This window comes from Netta rufina (genome assembly GCF_964035555.1).
Source record: "Netta rufina genome assembly, chromosome: 19".
NCBI classification, from domain to species: Eukaryota; Metazoa; Chordata; class Aves; order Anseriformes; family Anatidae; genus Netta; species Netta rufina.
Genome location: NC_140143.1, coordinates 2,322,626 through 2,339,969, shown reverse-complemented (window position 1 = coordinate 2,339,969; position 17,344 = coordinate 2,322,626).

Here is a 17,344-nt window from a genome sequence, read left to right as displayed (position 1 = left end):
TGCATGAACCAACTGCTCCTTCTTTTCCCAACCTTCTCGTCAAACAAGTAGTGCTTGCTGATTCCTTCGATGTGCCAAGCTCATGCTGAAGGCTGCAGGTTTCCTATCTATAAAAGGTGGGCAAAAATGCTTAAAGAAATGTCCATTCTTTCAAAAATGTTTAAGGAAAACTCATGATTTCAGGAGAGACTGTTGCATGGGCTTGAACTCCAGGCAGGTGGTGGTTGCTGTTCCAGGAAGGTTTTGGACAAGATGTGCTCTCTGGGATTCAACACACACCCAGTAAGGATTAGCTCCTTTGTCCTGGTGTAATGCATGCACCAGCTCAGGGAAGGAGCTGTCAGTGCTGCAGGGTCTCAGTGCCCTTACAGGGTCCCCAAGGCTTCTGCACTGCTCAGGGCAGCAGCACGAGGAGTCACGCTCAGCATGCAAAGTGTAAGTCCCGGCTCTTTGCATGAAGTGCAGTCACATGAAGAGTTTGCATTTCTTTAGCTACACCAGTGCGATCCTTCCTCACTCTCTTGCAGTGCTGACCCACGATCTGTGATTGTAAATCTGTATAAGATAGAAAAAGGGAGAAAATTTTACAAATCAGCATTTTTTTCAGACTGATTTTTGCTTCTCTCTCCATCTGCTCTTTTGTGAGCAAAATTGGGCAGTTTCCCCTGTCCTCGGGCAGTGCAGCTCTCACTGGCTTCCAGATAGGGAGGTTCTGCACCTGCAAACTTCAGTCTAAATTTAACCAAGTGGTGATCTTTAGACCTGTTTGCAGCTCAGATGTTGCAGTAGAAGTCAGAAAAAGACTGTTAATGCTGCAAACACAGAAGCCACACATCCTTGCGGGGAAGCCAAAAGCTAGCAGGAGCCCTCCAGCACTCTGTAATCCTCCAAACATCCGCAGCTGCACAGCCAGGCTCCGATCACCCCTCAGTGTCACGGCAGTGGCATTCTGCTGAAATTAGAGGATGAGCAAAACCAACCGAATGGTTGTGGGGTCACTTGGCGGAGTCTGAGATTTAAATACACAGGCTGAAGGTGAGGGAGCAGGGGCAGGTTTTGGTGAACTCCCTCGTGGTGCTTTTATATTCAGCTGAGAACCCACACGGGAATGATGGCCACCGAGAGGTGGGAAGCGATGGCCGGATGCCACCACTGACAGCAGTCCTGTAATTTTTCTATTAGGGGAAAGGGAAGGAATGCCATACCGGGCGCACACGCTGCCAGGGGAACACCAGTGGCATTGCACGACCTATTCATATCGCCTCCAGGCACATTAACACGGGCTGCCACGCCGCACAAAGACCCGCAGCGTTTTGCTCCGTGCTCTTGGCAGCTCTCCAGATGGAGCTGAAATCCATGGCTAAATCCTTCCATTTATCCTGTGCGTTGGGTAGAGCTTGTTTTGTAAAGAGTTTACCTCATTTTGTAACCTTCACGGCCACCTGAAGCCGGGAACATCGTTCCCTCTATTTCACCTTACCCTAACACACCGCCTTCGCTTTGTCCTCTCCTGGGAATGCTGCAATGTTTCCGCGGGTTTGCCAGTGTCTGGGGACAGGACAGGCAAGTGCAAGCTGGGAAAATTATGGAAAGTTCAAGAACATAAAAATGAAAGATGGGTCTTGCAAATATTCTTCTTCTCCTTCTCCTTCCAAAGTCTCCCCTAAAGTCATCTTTAATCCAGTACCACTACTTACAGCATTACCAAGGGTGCGAATACAGGTTGTTATATGTAAGTCAGTGCTTTTTATACATGTCGGTTACGGTGGGCAGGACAAGAAGGGGCCAGAAACACCTCTTTCAGCAATAGATGCATTTTATATTATTCTCTTTAAAAATTACTGCTCTTGCCTCTTCCTTTCTGACTTGGATTTCATCCATACATTATGGAAACAGATTTTATTTTTTTTTAAATAGCATCCACATTGAGACTCCTACAAATGACATACATTAAAATGTGTAATAGCTGCTAAATCACCTGGGCTGGGAAGCTGAGCAAAAGGGAGTCACTGACTATGGAATAAGTCTCCTGTCCTGGCTGGATACCCACCTATTTGCAACTCCCAGATGATGCAGATTTCAGGGTAAATTGGGAACTGAGGCCAAAAGCAGGTATGAGGTCTCATTCACCTGGGTTTGGCCTTGCTGTGGTTGATCCTCACCACCAGGCAGTTCGGGTGAGAAGCTCCAGGAAAGCCCTGCTCCCTCCTGACACGTGAAGCACGTGGTCTCCTCGAGGAGGCAAGGGAAAAAGTATTGCTGTGCATAACTTGTATTTGATATGCAAATTAACTCATTAATTATATTGTATTGTGTGGCTATGCCCATATTTAAACCTGGGATGGAGTTCATGGGAGCAGGGAAATGACTGCTGCTGGCTCCAGCCTGCAAACCCTGACTGTAGTGGAAAATAAAGAACAAACTAAACCAGGGTGCTTTGACTTTGCTGCCTGAGAAATGCCTTGGCTTTCAAAAAAATCTGATTGCTGGTGTTGCTTGAGACTAATAATCTCCAAGATACTTCTGCCACCCAAATCGTTATCAGAGCTTAAATTAATTGGTATATAATGGGCTGAAAACAGGAAAGGGTGCATTTCTATAGTTAAATAGCACAGGATCTTTATGAACAGGGATGAATTTTACCCTGGGGCAGAGAGATTACCCAGGGAAATAATACTGCTTTAGCTCTATTTTCGAAACCTTTTGAGGTTCTTGAATGGTGCAGTGGCTGTTAGCTCCCAGGAAGGATGAGCTTCTGCCTTTAGCCAGAACATTTCCATCCTTATCTCTGTATTTGTGTGAGCATTTTGCATGCTAACCCATTCACACACACAGAATTCAAGACAGATCAGCAAATCATTTTTTCCCCCCTTTTTCCCATGTTAATACTTGCAATGACTGCATGTTGCTGGAAAGGTAGCAGTAGATCAAAAGTTGGTATTTTCTCTGTTTACACCCTAGGCAAGAGAGCTTGGGCTGTCTGCAGTCTACTCGGGATAGCTCTGTGATCTGCAGATGGAAAAGGAGGGAATTCCTTTCTTCCTTCTGCAAGGGCGTTTGGCAAGAGGTGTCCACCCTCTAATAAGAAGCCCAGCAGCTAAATGAAGAAAGGGAAGCTTTAAAGGAAAATAAAGTGAACAAAGCTATGGAGCAGCTCAAATGCTCACCCCACATTTCAAAGGTAATTGAGTGTAAGTGAGAGAGCGAGTGCAAAAATGTTGTCTGTTCATTCTCGTAAGCTCGGCAGCTCCACCCAAAGGATGCATATCTGCAGGGTTTTGGGGTGATGGTAACAGAAACCTCTGGAGAAAGGCAAGCCATTCATTAAATGGCACTGAGTCAGCTGCATCTTGCATCGCAGAATCCCTGCTGATGGAAATGGGTGCTCTTGCAGATTGCAGCATCCTTGGCCTCCCTCCTCCCCCTTGGTACCTGGCCAGCCCAAGGACCCGATCCCGTGGGTACAGTTGTCCCATGAGCAGCAGCAGGAGCAGAGGCTGCAGGTGTCTGACCCTCTATGCTCGCCTCCACATGCTCCAGAGCAGGGCTGCAGTTGCTCCTGCCTTCAGAGAAGCCAAGGGCATTAAAAGCAATTAAAAGCCCTGACTTAGTTTAATTAGAACCAACACTGGAGCTGCATTGGAGACGTTATCTCAAATTTTCCAAAGCCCTCTCCCAGCAGGCTTGGGAGTTTATTTCCACCCTTCGCTTTCTTTTCCCCTTCTTTTTCTCCCTCCTTTCACCCTGGGAGAAGTGTCTCCCAGCGACACCCCTCGGCAGGCTTTGATCTCAAGGATGAACACAGGTTGTGCGTTTACCTTTAGAGTTGCAACGTTTCCAAGTAGCTGGCATGTCTCAGTATTTTCCATATTTATAGCTCTTTAACTCCTACAATGAGAACCTTCTGCAGTTCTTTATCTGTGGTCCCTAACGAGGAGGGGTTGCCAGAATTGCCGTGCCCATCCCTCGGTGTATTATCTGACAGTTTTTCTATTGAATTAACTCAAGGTATGCATTGACTAAACATCTTCAGAACTGTTGGACAAACAGACTATGTAATATTAATAAATTAATGCAAATCGGCTTCAAATATGTCAGACTCATTCCCCTAGGAATCCCTGGACCTCAGCTTGTTGTGACAGTTCTTGTTTAAGCAAATCTGGATCTTTCAGTGCAAATAATGAGAGTGCTTTCATCCTAAGCGGTATTACCAGTGAGACTAATGTGCCATTCTCCTTCTTAAAAGTGTAGTCTCATCAGATATAAATTAAACTACTGGGAGAGCAGGAAAAGAAAATGTGAGTAGCATTTGCATGCATTGTCCCTCCTTTTCATCTGCTGCAAGAGCCGCATTGTGGCGCCTTTTTAATGACAATGCTGCTATTAGAGTAAATGATTAAATAGTCGCAATCTTTCACTTTCTGGGTTTTCAGACTTGGAGATTTTGTTCCACATGCAAATTATTTGCATGCATTTGAGATATAATTGGTTATGTATTTCTTGAAAGCCTCATGCCACACACTTCCCGTCTTGCAGGTCTCCTTCCATGGATAGTTCCATGTCCCTGGAAAGATTCAGAAGATGGTTGGTGCTGATGGCTGTTCAGAGGGAGCTTCTCAACATGCTTTCAGGTACCTTTATGTGCTCTAAAGGCTCATGAAGCTTCACTGAGACTCGGCTTTCTATCCATGGGAGCAAATTAACCTTGGGAGCTTCTGCAGCCACTGGTGGCTGGGGTCTGCCTTCAATCCAGTGCTGCCGACCTCCAACCTGCCCTGCTTGGGCACAAGTCGTGTTGTGCTGCCAGCAGGCAGATGTTTGCTATTCCCGGCAGGGCTGTGAGAGTCCCTCATGTGATGGTTATTTACCACACTGTATTATTTGTGCTGAAACATGTAAGCGTTACCACTCAAATATATTGCTGCCCCTAACACATCTTCCTAACGAAACGCGTTCAGCCCGTTCCAACATGGTAGATTTGGTTTCAGATAGGAGATGTCCACATTCTTTCCTTGAAGTTCGTCTCCTCCACATATCAAAAATGTTAACAAATAGGCATAATATATGCCCTGGGGAGCAGAGAAAGCTGCTTTTCTTTTTCTTGGCTGGCTTAATCCACGCTGGAATTATGTGACTTTTCATCTCTGCAGTTGGAGGAAAAGGCTAACTTGCAGTGTAAAAGTAGCATGATAAATTGTGGAAAAATAACTTGCTGGCTTTCCTAAGAAACTCCAGCTCCTCCTCTCACTGTACTCCTTCCAGCGCCCCAGAATTCATTGCATCAGTGCATGTTATGGCACCTTTGGGATGCGTTACTCATAAGAATGGAGCTACTGGTGCTTTGCAGGCGTATTTTAGCTTTGGCTCTCACATGAGTGCTCTGACACATCCGTGCTGTCTGCACGTCTGGGTAGCGTTTGCTTGCGGGTGTCTCCTGAGATTCCAGTCAGCTCAAAAAAGGAAACATCTAATTTATATTTGCTAAGGTATGCGTGAGGTCCTTTTGTTCCTCTTTGCTAGTGGTGAGGGCTTTGGGTGCAGCGTTAACGGGTTACGAAGGCAAGAGGGATGGCTTGAATGGGAACATGGTGTTCACACTGTGGTGTTCACACTCCAGATCTCTCCTTTCTCTTCTGAACACTGCAGGGTGGCCAGAGGGAGTGGGAAGACTGCATTTGCTCGGACAGCCTTGCTTGCGTGACCTTGTCTGTTATTTTCTGCATTGTAACATGCTGGGAGAGTCTACATGTACGTTCCAGGCTGTGGCAGCTGCCCTGCTGCATGCCCTGGCCCCTTGGCACTGCCTCGCCCTCCTTGCGAGGCTCCTTCCCCGTGACCTGCAGGCATGGGGGCTGAAAAACGCAGCCCCAGGAGCATGCACTGGCATGGGGGAACCCGTGACCTGCCCAGCATCACATGCCCTTTGTGCAGCACAGCTGGGCTGCACTTGGTCTGAGCCTGAGTCTTCTTCCTTTGAATTCATTTGGATCTCAGACTTCATCTGTAATTGCCTATAATTAACCTCTCCTTGCAGGGCGCTCTGGAGATGGGAGCTGATAAGCGAGTGCTGCACATTGCTCTTGTTTTCCCCTGGAGGCAGCACTGACGGGCTCTTTTGCTCTCAACTGGTGCAGTTTGGGTGAATTTAAGTGTTTCCAGGTTTATATGCAGAAAAGTGAGACTTAAACTCTAAGTTTGCACGTAAGCTTAGCAGAATTCCCTGGTCACCCCTAGGGGTTTAGCACCAGCCCTGGTTTGGAAGAGTTATGCTTTTGGGGCCCAATCTCACGTAAACAGCACAGGATGGTCAAATATCAAGGCTTATTATTAAGCAGTGTATTTTCCATCAGCAAGTACACCAAAGTCAGTAAGACTCAAAATACCAAGGTGTTTTAAACTATAATACTAAGGAGTTATACGTATAGTAGGTCCTTTCATGCTCTGATCCGTTTGCCAAAGTTTGAACGTAAGCACAATGATTTTATGCAAAAGAAGGGACAGGCAAAGTCTGAAGTAAAACTCTTCTGGCCTGTCCACACGAACTGTTCTCAGCTTTAAGAAGCTGGAGCGCAGAGAGCAACCTTTTTAATTTTTCTCTCCCTTAAAATGAATAAGCAGATAGAGATCTGGTGAACAAGCTGGGGAACAAAAATACATTAAAACAGCAAAGTACTGTGGTTAGCAAAGGTTTTGTTAAATGAAATGCCATTTTTGTTTTTTTCCCCTTAGGGAACAATAAGAAAACTTCTCTTTATACATATCTCTTTCTGAGACATGCTCCCTGACTGGTCGCAACCTGTAATAAAAATGCCATATCCAAGAGAATATATTTAATATCGGGAAGGCAAAATAGAATGATATGATCTGTTTGGGGTTTGAAGGTAAATGTTTAGACATTTTTTCCTTTAAAATAATCTGTGATAGATGCTGGTTAGCTGACTGGGAAATGAAATCACGGAGGATTTATGCCATTAATGACAGGCTATGATGTCAAAGACATTTGGCCTGTGGCCATAACCTTTTGTGTGGCTCTGGTTGATTTTTATAAATAAACAGGACCGCTCAGCTGCTGCCTGGATAGGAGTCCCCATCACTTGGGAGCACTGAAAACTAGGCTAAGGAAAGCACTTAATAATATTGAGCACAAAGTCAAGGGGAAGGGATGTCCTGCAAGAATTGCTTTCTCCCTTTACTTGCTCTGGTTTTACAGAGCAGGTCTTGGTTAATATTTAAAGAAACTCCAGATTACTGAACTAACATCGAAACCAATCTTACTGTCTGAAAGCCCATTGTATGATGTTGATTTACAATTAGTCAAAAGCCTGGATGCATTGTCAATAGCGTGCATCAGTGCTATTCTTGTCCCTTTTTGGCACAAAAAAAGCAGCCTGGATCAGCTTGTCCAGCTGTGCCAATGTGGCAGTGGAGGTGGTGTGGGACCGGGAGGCTGCTCACCCTGCCAGACAGGTCTGATACCCAGACCCCCCCCCTCCTTATGACAGAAAACTGCAAATCTGACTGCAAAGAGACAGGGAAGCCCTGAAGTAGATATAGCTTTCATATCTGTCCCCTTAAGGAGCTTACGGGCATAATTTTAATCATATTTTCCCACATAATACAGAGGATTTGCTTGCAGCCATTTCAGCCATTTGATACGTGGGAGGGCATCATTATGTTGTTATTGGTGTCATTTTTCTTTTCACATCGAGCTGTTTACCTTTTGTATTTTATCCTCCAGGAGCTGTGCTGCTAATGGTTCTCTAGGTGCCAGACCTCCGCTGGGTTAGGCAGCACAGCTGCCTTGCGTTGGATTGAATGTCACCACCTTCTAAGGATCTAGGTCCCTTTATTAAGATAATTAGCTGCCCTGTGTCACGGATTTCTGCATAAACACACGAAGAGCTACTCGTTCTACTGTTTTATTGACAATTCTTTTACAGACAAAGGATTTTCCTGTGGAAATCTTCATCTTTACCTTAAATTTGAAATGACTAAGATACATTCATTTTGTTCAGCTGGCTAACCACACTATAAAAGTGACACCATCCTTGCATAGGGTTATCTGTTTTGTCCATTAAAAGTATAGTTTCCCATAGTTCATTTATTTATTTTGGGTTAATTCCTTCTTTTCCAGAAGCAGTGTTTTGCACTGGAAATTGTGTCTTGTGGAGTCCTATCGTTAGCCTGCTGCCTTTACATTTTCCCAAACAGCACAGATGGAGGGAATTGGAACAGCATGGTGGTAGTACTTGGTTGGTTGGGTCCTCCTACTATTACTGCACAGAAAGAGAGCTTTAATTATGGAGCAAAAACTCCTTCTGTTAGAGTCCATGTACAAAAAGAAAAGGGTCCTTCTTCTTATCCTTCCATGCTTTGTACACTGTTTGCTGCACAGTATTAGCATTTGCACCAGAATAACTAAAAAAGGTGATTTTTCTGGTGTTCATTTGCATGATTAGTTTCAGTGCAGGTTAATTTGGTGTGTGCAAGCACCACATTACCTGGCAGTGCCACAGAAGAGCAGGAGCTAGGTGAGGCCAGTGCCCTACAAGTGTTTGGTTCCTCAGCCCTTCACAAGTCCCCCTTCCAGGGCTGGAGTTTTGGACACGAGTCTGGTGGGATGATGCAGCACACAAGGCCAAGAAACCTTTCTGAAATATGGCTCCTGACAACACAAAGGGCCCTGCAGAAACCCAGGCAGCCTAAAAGATGTACCCGCTTACACCAGGGCTGTCTCACTGCGGAGAGCATCACCGCTGGCTGAGGATCGAGCTGTGGGTGTCCCTCTAGCAGCATCCCCATGGCTAAGGGTCCATGCCCCACATGTGGCACCGGTCCTGTGGTCCTGGAGGACGATGGCAGCAGTTGCCCCGTCCCCATTCCCGGGCACATCTCTGCAGCTCTGTAATGCCATCCAGATGTCGGTGCGGCTCCGCAGCCCGACGGCTGCATTTCACCATTAACATACTTGTTTTATGACAGAGCGGGATCATTACAATCGTCACATTATTCTGTTTCTTTTTTTCCCCTCTCCTATTAGTAGAGACACTGATTATTATTTTAATAGGGAGAAACAAGTTCCCCATGTCCTTTTCCAGTCCTAAAAATACAAGACTATTTTCCAGAGAAGCTTATGATTGTAGATTTAAATGTTCGACTTGAATACATTAAAGTGCCCTAGATTTTAAGGAGAAAAAGCGAGTCCTGATACTCAGAGGAAGGTAGGGCACTTAAGCTGACTTACAGCAGTGTAATTATTGGTATTGTCAGATCTTATAATCTACAAAATTATTCTTAGGCACACATTTCATTCACAAAAATGTTTCTAAAATAATTTCAGGACTTCACTCGAAGACTGTTTATTTTGGAAAAATATAAATCATTGTTCCCTTTAAAAACATTTCAGCTCAGAGAGCCGTAATATTTTATTTGTGTTGAAAGAAGGCAGGGTTTATTAAATATTAATATGTGGTTTACAGCACGGGTTAAAGTTCCCCTCTTAATATATGCTATAACTTTGCTCAAGAGATTTCATTCCTGAGGGAATATAAGTTTCTGCTTAAGGGACTTGAAGACAAAAAAAACAATATAATCACAGTTTATAAAAATGCCAATATATAGTATGCTTTCTGTCCAAAATTTTGTGAACATTCATGATAATTAATGGCATGAGCTAATTAATGGCAGCATATAAATACGACACCTGGCACAGTGCCTTGCTGAGCACAGGTCATGTACTCATGTCCCTGACCTGCTTCTACATCAGGAGCTTATTTTTGAGACCCTTGAAGCTGAGACAGGCACTGGCAGGTGTGCCAAGGCCAGACCATGACATTAAGGACTGGTCAGAGAAAGGAAAGACACAGAAAATGCCAGGTGTAGGCACCGGGAGAGAAAGATTTAGTAAAAAGGGAAAATGCAGATCCTCAATCAGGGAAGACGAGGTGCAGAATGGAGTTGTGCAGCCAGGTGAGTGGGAATTGTGCCTTTCAGTAGAAGCCTCTGGAAACTGAGTGTAAATCATGAAAAGGCAGTGGGATTTCAGCTTTTAAATCATGCAGGGACCTTTGGCAACTGTAACATGAAAGTCTTTGAATCCGCAGAGATGAGGGAAAAGCTTAAGGAGGAGATTTTTCAAAGGCTTGGTGGGGAGGTAGCTGTTTATTGAATATTTATCAAGACTTTTGATGGCACACAGACAACTTCCATGCTGGTTCAGTGGCCATCAGCCATCTCTGGGCATGAAGGGCATGTGACAGGGAATGCTGTGTTATTTCCACTTCTTTATACCATAGATTAGCATAAATAAATAAATAAATTAATTAATTAATAGATCTCCTTGAAGATGTGATAACCCTAGTGGAACAATTCTGTAATATCTGCTAAAAGCTGTGTGTGATTCTGGATAGTGAACTTTCAAATGGGAACCTTTCACACGTGTTCAGTGTGTTGACTCTGATTTAAATTCTCATAAATCCATCCTTGAAGTTTTTGCTCCTTCAGATTTAAAAGGCAGAAGGGAAGTCTTGCTTGGGAAGGGAGTCAAGACCTTTATAGTCTCAAAATGTGTTTTTTTTTTTTTTTTTTTTTTTTCTTAAAGAAAATATAATTGCATACAAACTGTAACCCCCTCTAAACAATTCTCATCGGTTCCCTGAAAGTGTCTTCTAGGCTGAATTGTAAATCACCATAAAGTGCACCCCCCCCAAAAAAAAAAAAAGAAAAAAGAAAAAGAAAATCAGGGCATAAATGAGTTTTGGAGCTGTCTGGTCTGGGATCTGTAATTAAATCAAGGAGACTTTCTGATCTATAGAAGGGTCAGTGTAACAGGGCAGTGCTTTGAACCACGGTCTCATTAAGATACAATTGCCTTCTTCGCTTCCCAGATTGTTTATAACAGAGGGCTTATTCCTAAGCAGTCAATAACTGGAGAACATAAATCACTGCACAGAAAGAGTTGTTCCTGGTTTATGGGCCAGATCCTCAGCTGGTATAAATCACTGTTGCCCCAGTGATGTCACCTAACTCATGCTTTATTTATACAATCCAAAGATCTGTCTCATACTGTTCTCATTTTATTGGCTTTTATTGACTCATTCTGTAGGCACAGATTCTCATATATAAAATGAAGGTGGAGATAATTGAGGTATGTGAAAAGTAGTTTTGTAAAATTTTCAAGGGAATATCTGAATCATTCTCTTCCTTCCCCTTTCATTTTATTAAAAAAGAGTTACCATCTGAATTTCTGTCAACTCATAACCATTTCCCTAAATACCACCTTGGTCACTTTGCACTCGTTCTTTTGCAAAATGTTCCAGTGGTCTTTGCATGATGTAATGGAACTGCTTCTAGGTGCTTCTGAATTCAGAAAGGATGTCCCCAGGCTGACCAGGGGACAGTCAGATTTGCATCTGAATTTCCAGGTGTGTGAAGCACTGCCTTACAAACAGTGCTACGTGGGAGCCTTCAGATTGCCCCGGGCTTCATTTTGGGCTATAACAAAACAGAGACGATCTCCAGCAATCTCCTTCCAAGATGAAGATCACTTTTGGTCCCTTGACCAAGCAAGCTGGCAATAGTCACCAGGCCTGCACAGCTCCTCTACCAAAGCAGTATTACCAGTTGTTAATTAAACTTACAAAAGCTCCTTTTCTTTTTTGTTCCGGTAGTTGCTATGAGCAAATCTGGCAGCATGAAGTCCTTTTTATATGTCCTGGTTGTATTTCATCACTCTGATGTCAGGACTGATGTCACTGGTGTCAATACGGTATTTATGAAGCTGCAGATCAATGTTAAATACTGGATTTGGGATCCATTGACAGAGTTACAGCTCTGACTGCATTTGACCTTCTTTAGCTGCCTGGGAGCCAGAGGGGATTTTCCATGTCATTCAGTTAAAGGAGTTTCCACTGCCTGGCTTTCTCCTCTCACTGCATGGTATTGCAGTGAATACAGTCATCTGAAAAAAAAAAAAAAGAAGAAGAAAAAAAGAAGAAAAAAAAAAGATAATAAAAAGTCTCCAAGGAAATAGTAAAAATTTATGAAAGAAATCTCCAGAGAACAAAACATCAAACTGGCAGACACTGAACATGAGAAAACAGCCAAGGAATATTGTGAAAAATTGATGAGCAGAGCTGCAGATACTTGAAGACAATAAACAAGCAGAATCTACTTAATTAGGGAGGATTGTGATGTTATTTCTCTAGGTTAACTTTTATGTCCACCCAGAACTTTGGCACACAGATAATGACAGGCCCAGGCATTTGAGTTTGCTGCTGTTCCTTTTGCGAAACACAGAAATTACGTCCACTTTTTTCCCATGAAAAACTACCAGAATTTTATTCCAAGCTGTTTCACAAATCAAAGCTGTTGCTACAGCGAGGGTGAAATATTCACCGGCTCTGCTTACTGGCCTCCTCCTACCATCAAATTCATCACAGGGACTTGCTGGAGCTCTACTTTCTGCCCAGAAAGCACTGGAAGGAGAGAAGATGAAACCATGAGGAGAAGCACAGACGCAGGAGGCAATTTTGCCCAGGCTGTGTCTATTCCCCTCCTGCAGCCATGCAATGCATAGCTTCTTTCTTGATGGAGCTTTTCATTAGAAACATAACATATGTTTATGAACAAGAAATAGGAGTTATTTAAGGACCTTTATCTGGCAGGATATGAAGAAAACAGCAGAGGAGATGCGCTCTGCAGGAGCAGGGTTCTAGAGAAAGATACAAACCTTCGCACCCCAGCTGTCCTCAGCCCAGAGGCTGTTTCTAGAGGCTATTTCTGAAGTGTATACATTTTCCTTCTGACAGTTTAGATATACATGTGTAAATATATGTATATATAGGCTGGCTTCATGCTCACCACCTGCAAGTTCATTGCTTTCACTAATCCATCAGTCTTCTATCAGCTCTATTGGACTCTCCCAAGAGATCTGGAGGATTCAAACCCTCACAGGTGGCAGAATTTCTTCCTGAACTCGTGATGACACTTTCCCTTAACTTCCTCTGAGCCTGGAGATCTTTCTTACGCTCCTAATCTCCCTGAAACCATCATTTCTTACCCAAAGCTGCTTAAGCAGTTGGAGAGTAACGTTCATTTCCAGGCAATATGTGCGCAAACTTGGATGAGGGCTGGTTAGCAAACGGAGCTGGCTGTAATCCGGAATAAAATTAAACCTTAATCACCGGGTTCGGGAGGATAGATTTGTCACTGCCCGGCAAACATGTATCTTAATAAACACATTCATTGCCGCGGAGCACAAATCCATTCATATCCACTGGCTTAAACGGATGTGCATCTGCGCACGGGGACTGGGGATTTTGCCCCCTCTGAAGCAGTGCTTCACCATGAAGAGAGGCTTACGTACGAGCACTGGCCCTTATGGCAGGGATGTGGCTGTGGCTGAGTTAAGCTCACATCTGCAGGCTGGGAAGGGCTGAATCCTGCCAGGGGCTCTGCCTGGGAACCATGTCAGTGAGGGGCATCTTCAGCCCCACCATGGAGAGGGGGTATCTGAGCTGCAGATGGATGAAGGGCTCCTTTCCGTGTCACACTGGACCATGGCAGAGGTTAGAAATCAACCTAGGTCTCCTGAGCCACTGCCCTGTGCACTAACCACATTTTTCGTCCTCTCCATTTCTCAACTGCTAGTAATTACTCTTAGAAATGCTCTGGAAGCCAAAACAAACAAGCGAGATATTTCCAGTGAGCTTTCAGTTAGTTACTAATTCTTCAAAGACGGTTCTGTCCACAAGGCAATACAGCAAGTTATCATGTTGCTAAGCCCACTTCTCTGCTTTGCGTGTTTGTGGCGTCGTTTCTCTCTGATGAATGAATTTGCGTACGAGCTGACATCTCCCTCTTTGGACTGGAAGTTTTCTCTCTCACATGATGGGAAAAACAAATTCCATGCTGAATCAGAACCCAGCCGGCAAAGCTAATATGACCTGGATTTGTTTCAGGGGACAGGGATTTTGGTCACCCAGGGCCTACCTCAGAACCAACTGGAAGTAATTTTGTGCATTTTTTTTTCCCCCACTGTACTCCAAAGTACTACGTCATGCGCACTGCATCCTGGGATGACAGTAAATATCTGCAGTCACTGAATATGTGTTTTGCTTGTGTTATTTTTTATGTTTTTTACTATTTCTTATCTCTTTAAATAGAATCTGTTAAAAAAAAAATAATAAAAAAGGCCTTTACTGAATCTGTCTATACTACATTATATCCACATGGATGTGAATTCTCACACCAACTCATCCTGCAATGACTCATTGGAATGTGCTTATCACAGGTGAATCTATGAAATAAAGTCATCCTTATCAATACTTTGCCTTCATCCTTGGAGCCTGCTCATGCATGACTTCATGGAGCTTCACAAGAGTTGACTGAAGACTGGGTGCAGTGTCCGTCTAATTAGCAATATTGTCTCATCTTGCATCGTATTTTATGATCTGCAGACATTATCTGGGTGATCTAATTCAAGGGAAAGTGATGGGAATATTTCAATTCTGTTATTGAATTTTCTTCTCAGGCTTTGTAATTAATTCCCAGTGCCTCAGGCAGGCTGTAGTAGCGGTGACGGATGAGCTATGCTCCATCACAAACGTAAGCCAAAGCCCAAGCTGCTGTGCTAGAGTTGGCTTTCTACCCACCACGTACAGTGGCTTTGCCTCTGCTTCTGCTGCTTCTGATACAACCAGGGCAATGCAAAAGCAACACACAGAGAGATTTTCAACAAGGAGTATTAAAACATAAAGAAATTCCAGTTCATAGTAGCGTGACACATCAGAAGAGACCTACTTACCCTTCCTTGCCCAGTCTTCAAGCCCTACACATTTATAGGAAAAAAGCGTCTTGTATCAGCACCTCTGAAGTTGAACACTAAAGTGTGAAGACTAATTCACAACTTTCAGGGCAAGCACTAAAGAGTTCATTTGATGAGACTTCAACTTCAAAAAAAAAAGAGATTGTTTACAAGCTTTGGGCCAATGGTGCAGTTAGATGTGGTGGAATTTCTGAAAGTAAATGCTTGCTTTTAAGCCACTGAGTTCATTGAAATGAATGGGATTTAGATGTAAAAGTCCTTTGGAAAATCTCAGGAGGTGACCAGTGCATTGTCAGTCTCTGCAGATAAAAACCTGGCCTGTGGGCTTTGATGCTCATCTGTTGAACAAACATGAGTGTATTCCCCTAACCCAAATGAATATTCTAAGTGCAGACCACATTGTGCAGTAAGAGGTTCATATAAAACTGGATTAGAGTCCAATAAACCTTCTAAGACAAAGTCTAAAGACAAGTTGACGCCCACATATCTGTGTGTCCATGTAGACCCCACCTACTGCACACGTTTTACACTTGAAATTATGACCTAGTGAAGCATGTAGGTAACTCAGATGCCAACGTGTACAAACACTGCTGGTCTGCCTCGCGCACTCTGCAGCAGGGTACACACTGTCCGACCAAGCTGTCTTGGGTAGAAGGTAGAGCTGAACCTTGGCCAAGGCTTGAAGACACATAAATCAAGATTCCAGACTCCCTCTATGAAGTGCACCTAAGTTGGCAAATGGTGTTTTAATACTGGCCCGTTTCTAGTTTCTTCCAGATAGGTTGGGCATTGCTACTATAAAGCGAAAACCGACAGACTCACATTTATTTTTAAAACCTTAACTAACCAGATGATGTTTTATCTGACTATAGGCCAGTCCAGCCCACATGAAGAAAAGGCTAAAGCACAGATCAAACGTTCCTTGGCCAACATGGCACTGCTATTAGGGGAGATTTCCAGCAACCTCTGTCACAAGTTGCAAGATATTTATCAGAAACAAATGGAGTTTGAAATTTCATGACATTTAATTTTTTAAGACAGTAATTGCCTATTTCCTTACCAAAATTAGAAACAGAAAATGTTTTAAAAAGTCCTCTCTCCAGCAACCTCTATTGTGATTCAGTTTATTTGCTTTGCAGCTAAGGCATCCACCCCCTTTATAGCAGAAGCCCCGTTCCCTCTTGTTCCTGATGAGCCCCATCCAAGCGCAGGAGCGGGCATTGCCAGGAGGGGAGCACTGGTTCTCTCCTGCTGCCCGGAGGAGCGAGGTGAGCATGCTTTGAAGAGAATGACTAAGGCAGCTGCAAGATATAAGTTTCACTTTATCAGTCTCTTAAGGAGAAAACAACTTTACTTGCCATTAAAGTCCTGGAAGCTCCAATAGCTGTCCTTATAAATTAAAGGATGGAAATGGGCTTTCGGTAACATTTGTTCCAGTTCACCACTCAGAAGCTGAAGAACAGAACAGGAAGAGTAGCTGTTTCAAATACGTAGTCTTAATGTGGACACAGCCTTCCACAAAGTGACACGCAAAACCTTTTGGAGCTCTTGCAGATTTGGGTTGTGTCTGCGTCCACCGCATCGAGAGCAAGAGGGTGAGAACACAAATATTTTGCAGGAGGGGATCATAGGAAAAAGGCAGATATTCTATGCAGTTTGATCATCTTGCTGGTGTTGCTTCTCTTGTCTTGGTGATATATCCAACAAAGCTCCTGTCCATGGTAAAAGCAGCTGAGTGGGTCAGAGAGAGCAGCACTTGGGATTTGTGCAGGTGCCTTGCTATGTGGCAGTGGTGAGATCCCTGTGGAGAACAGGCTGTTCCCCTCCCTCATGTCTGCTGTGGTCATGGGGCTCTGTCTGGGTGATGACCACTGCTAATGATCATTACTTCTGGGGGCAGTCCAGATGCCTGCGACTCCCTCTGACTGCTTGAGGTCCCTTCAAAAAATCACAGCTACGACTGCAGATTTTTTTTTAAGATCTGTCAGCTCAGCACTCACTGCCTGCATATGTGGTACAGGCACTTCAAACAGGTGAAGTTTTAATCAGCACAATTATCCTTTGAGGAATTAGTGGTAGTTGGCAAGCTTTATTTCAATTATATCTACCATCAACCCCCTTTTTTTTTTTTGCCACACACCCCAGCTGTAAACATGTGTAAAATGTCTCAGTAACTCTCAGAAATGATTGTACCAAAGTTATGAGAAATTCCAGAGTCCCACATGAAATCGTGCCTGGAATAAAAAATAAAACTTCTGAGCAAAGCAAATGAATTATCAGTATTCTTACAAGGACTTCACAGAGCTCTCTGTGCTCCAGGGATCTCGCTGTACCTTCTGAGGTTTCAGAAGGATATGAAATTATATTGCCCCAAGCATGCATTGAATAACCTTCAAGTCCCTGCGGCATCAACGTGGGTAAACACTAGAAGACATAATTAATTGGTATAATGGCAGGACCTGCAGATCTGACTGACAGGGGTGGACAGACGAATACATCGTGAGTCTTGGTCTGAAT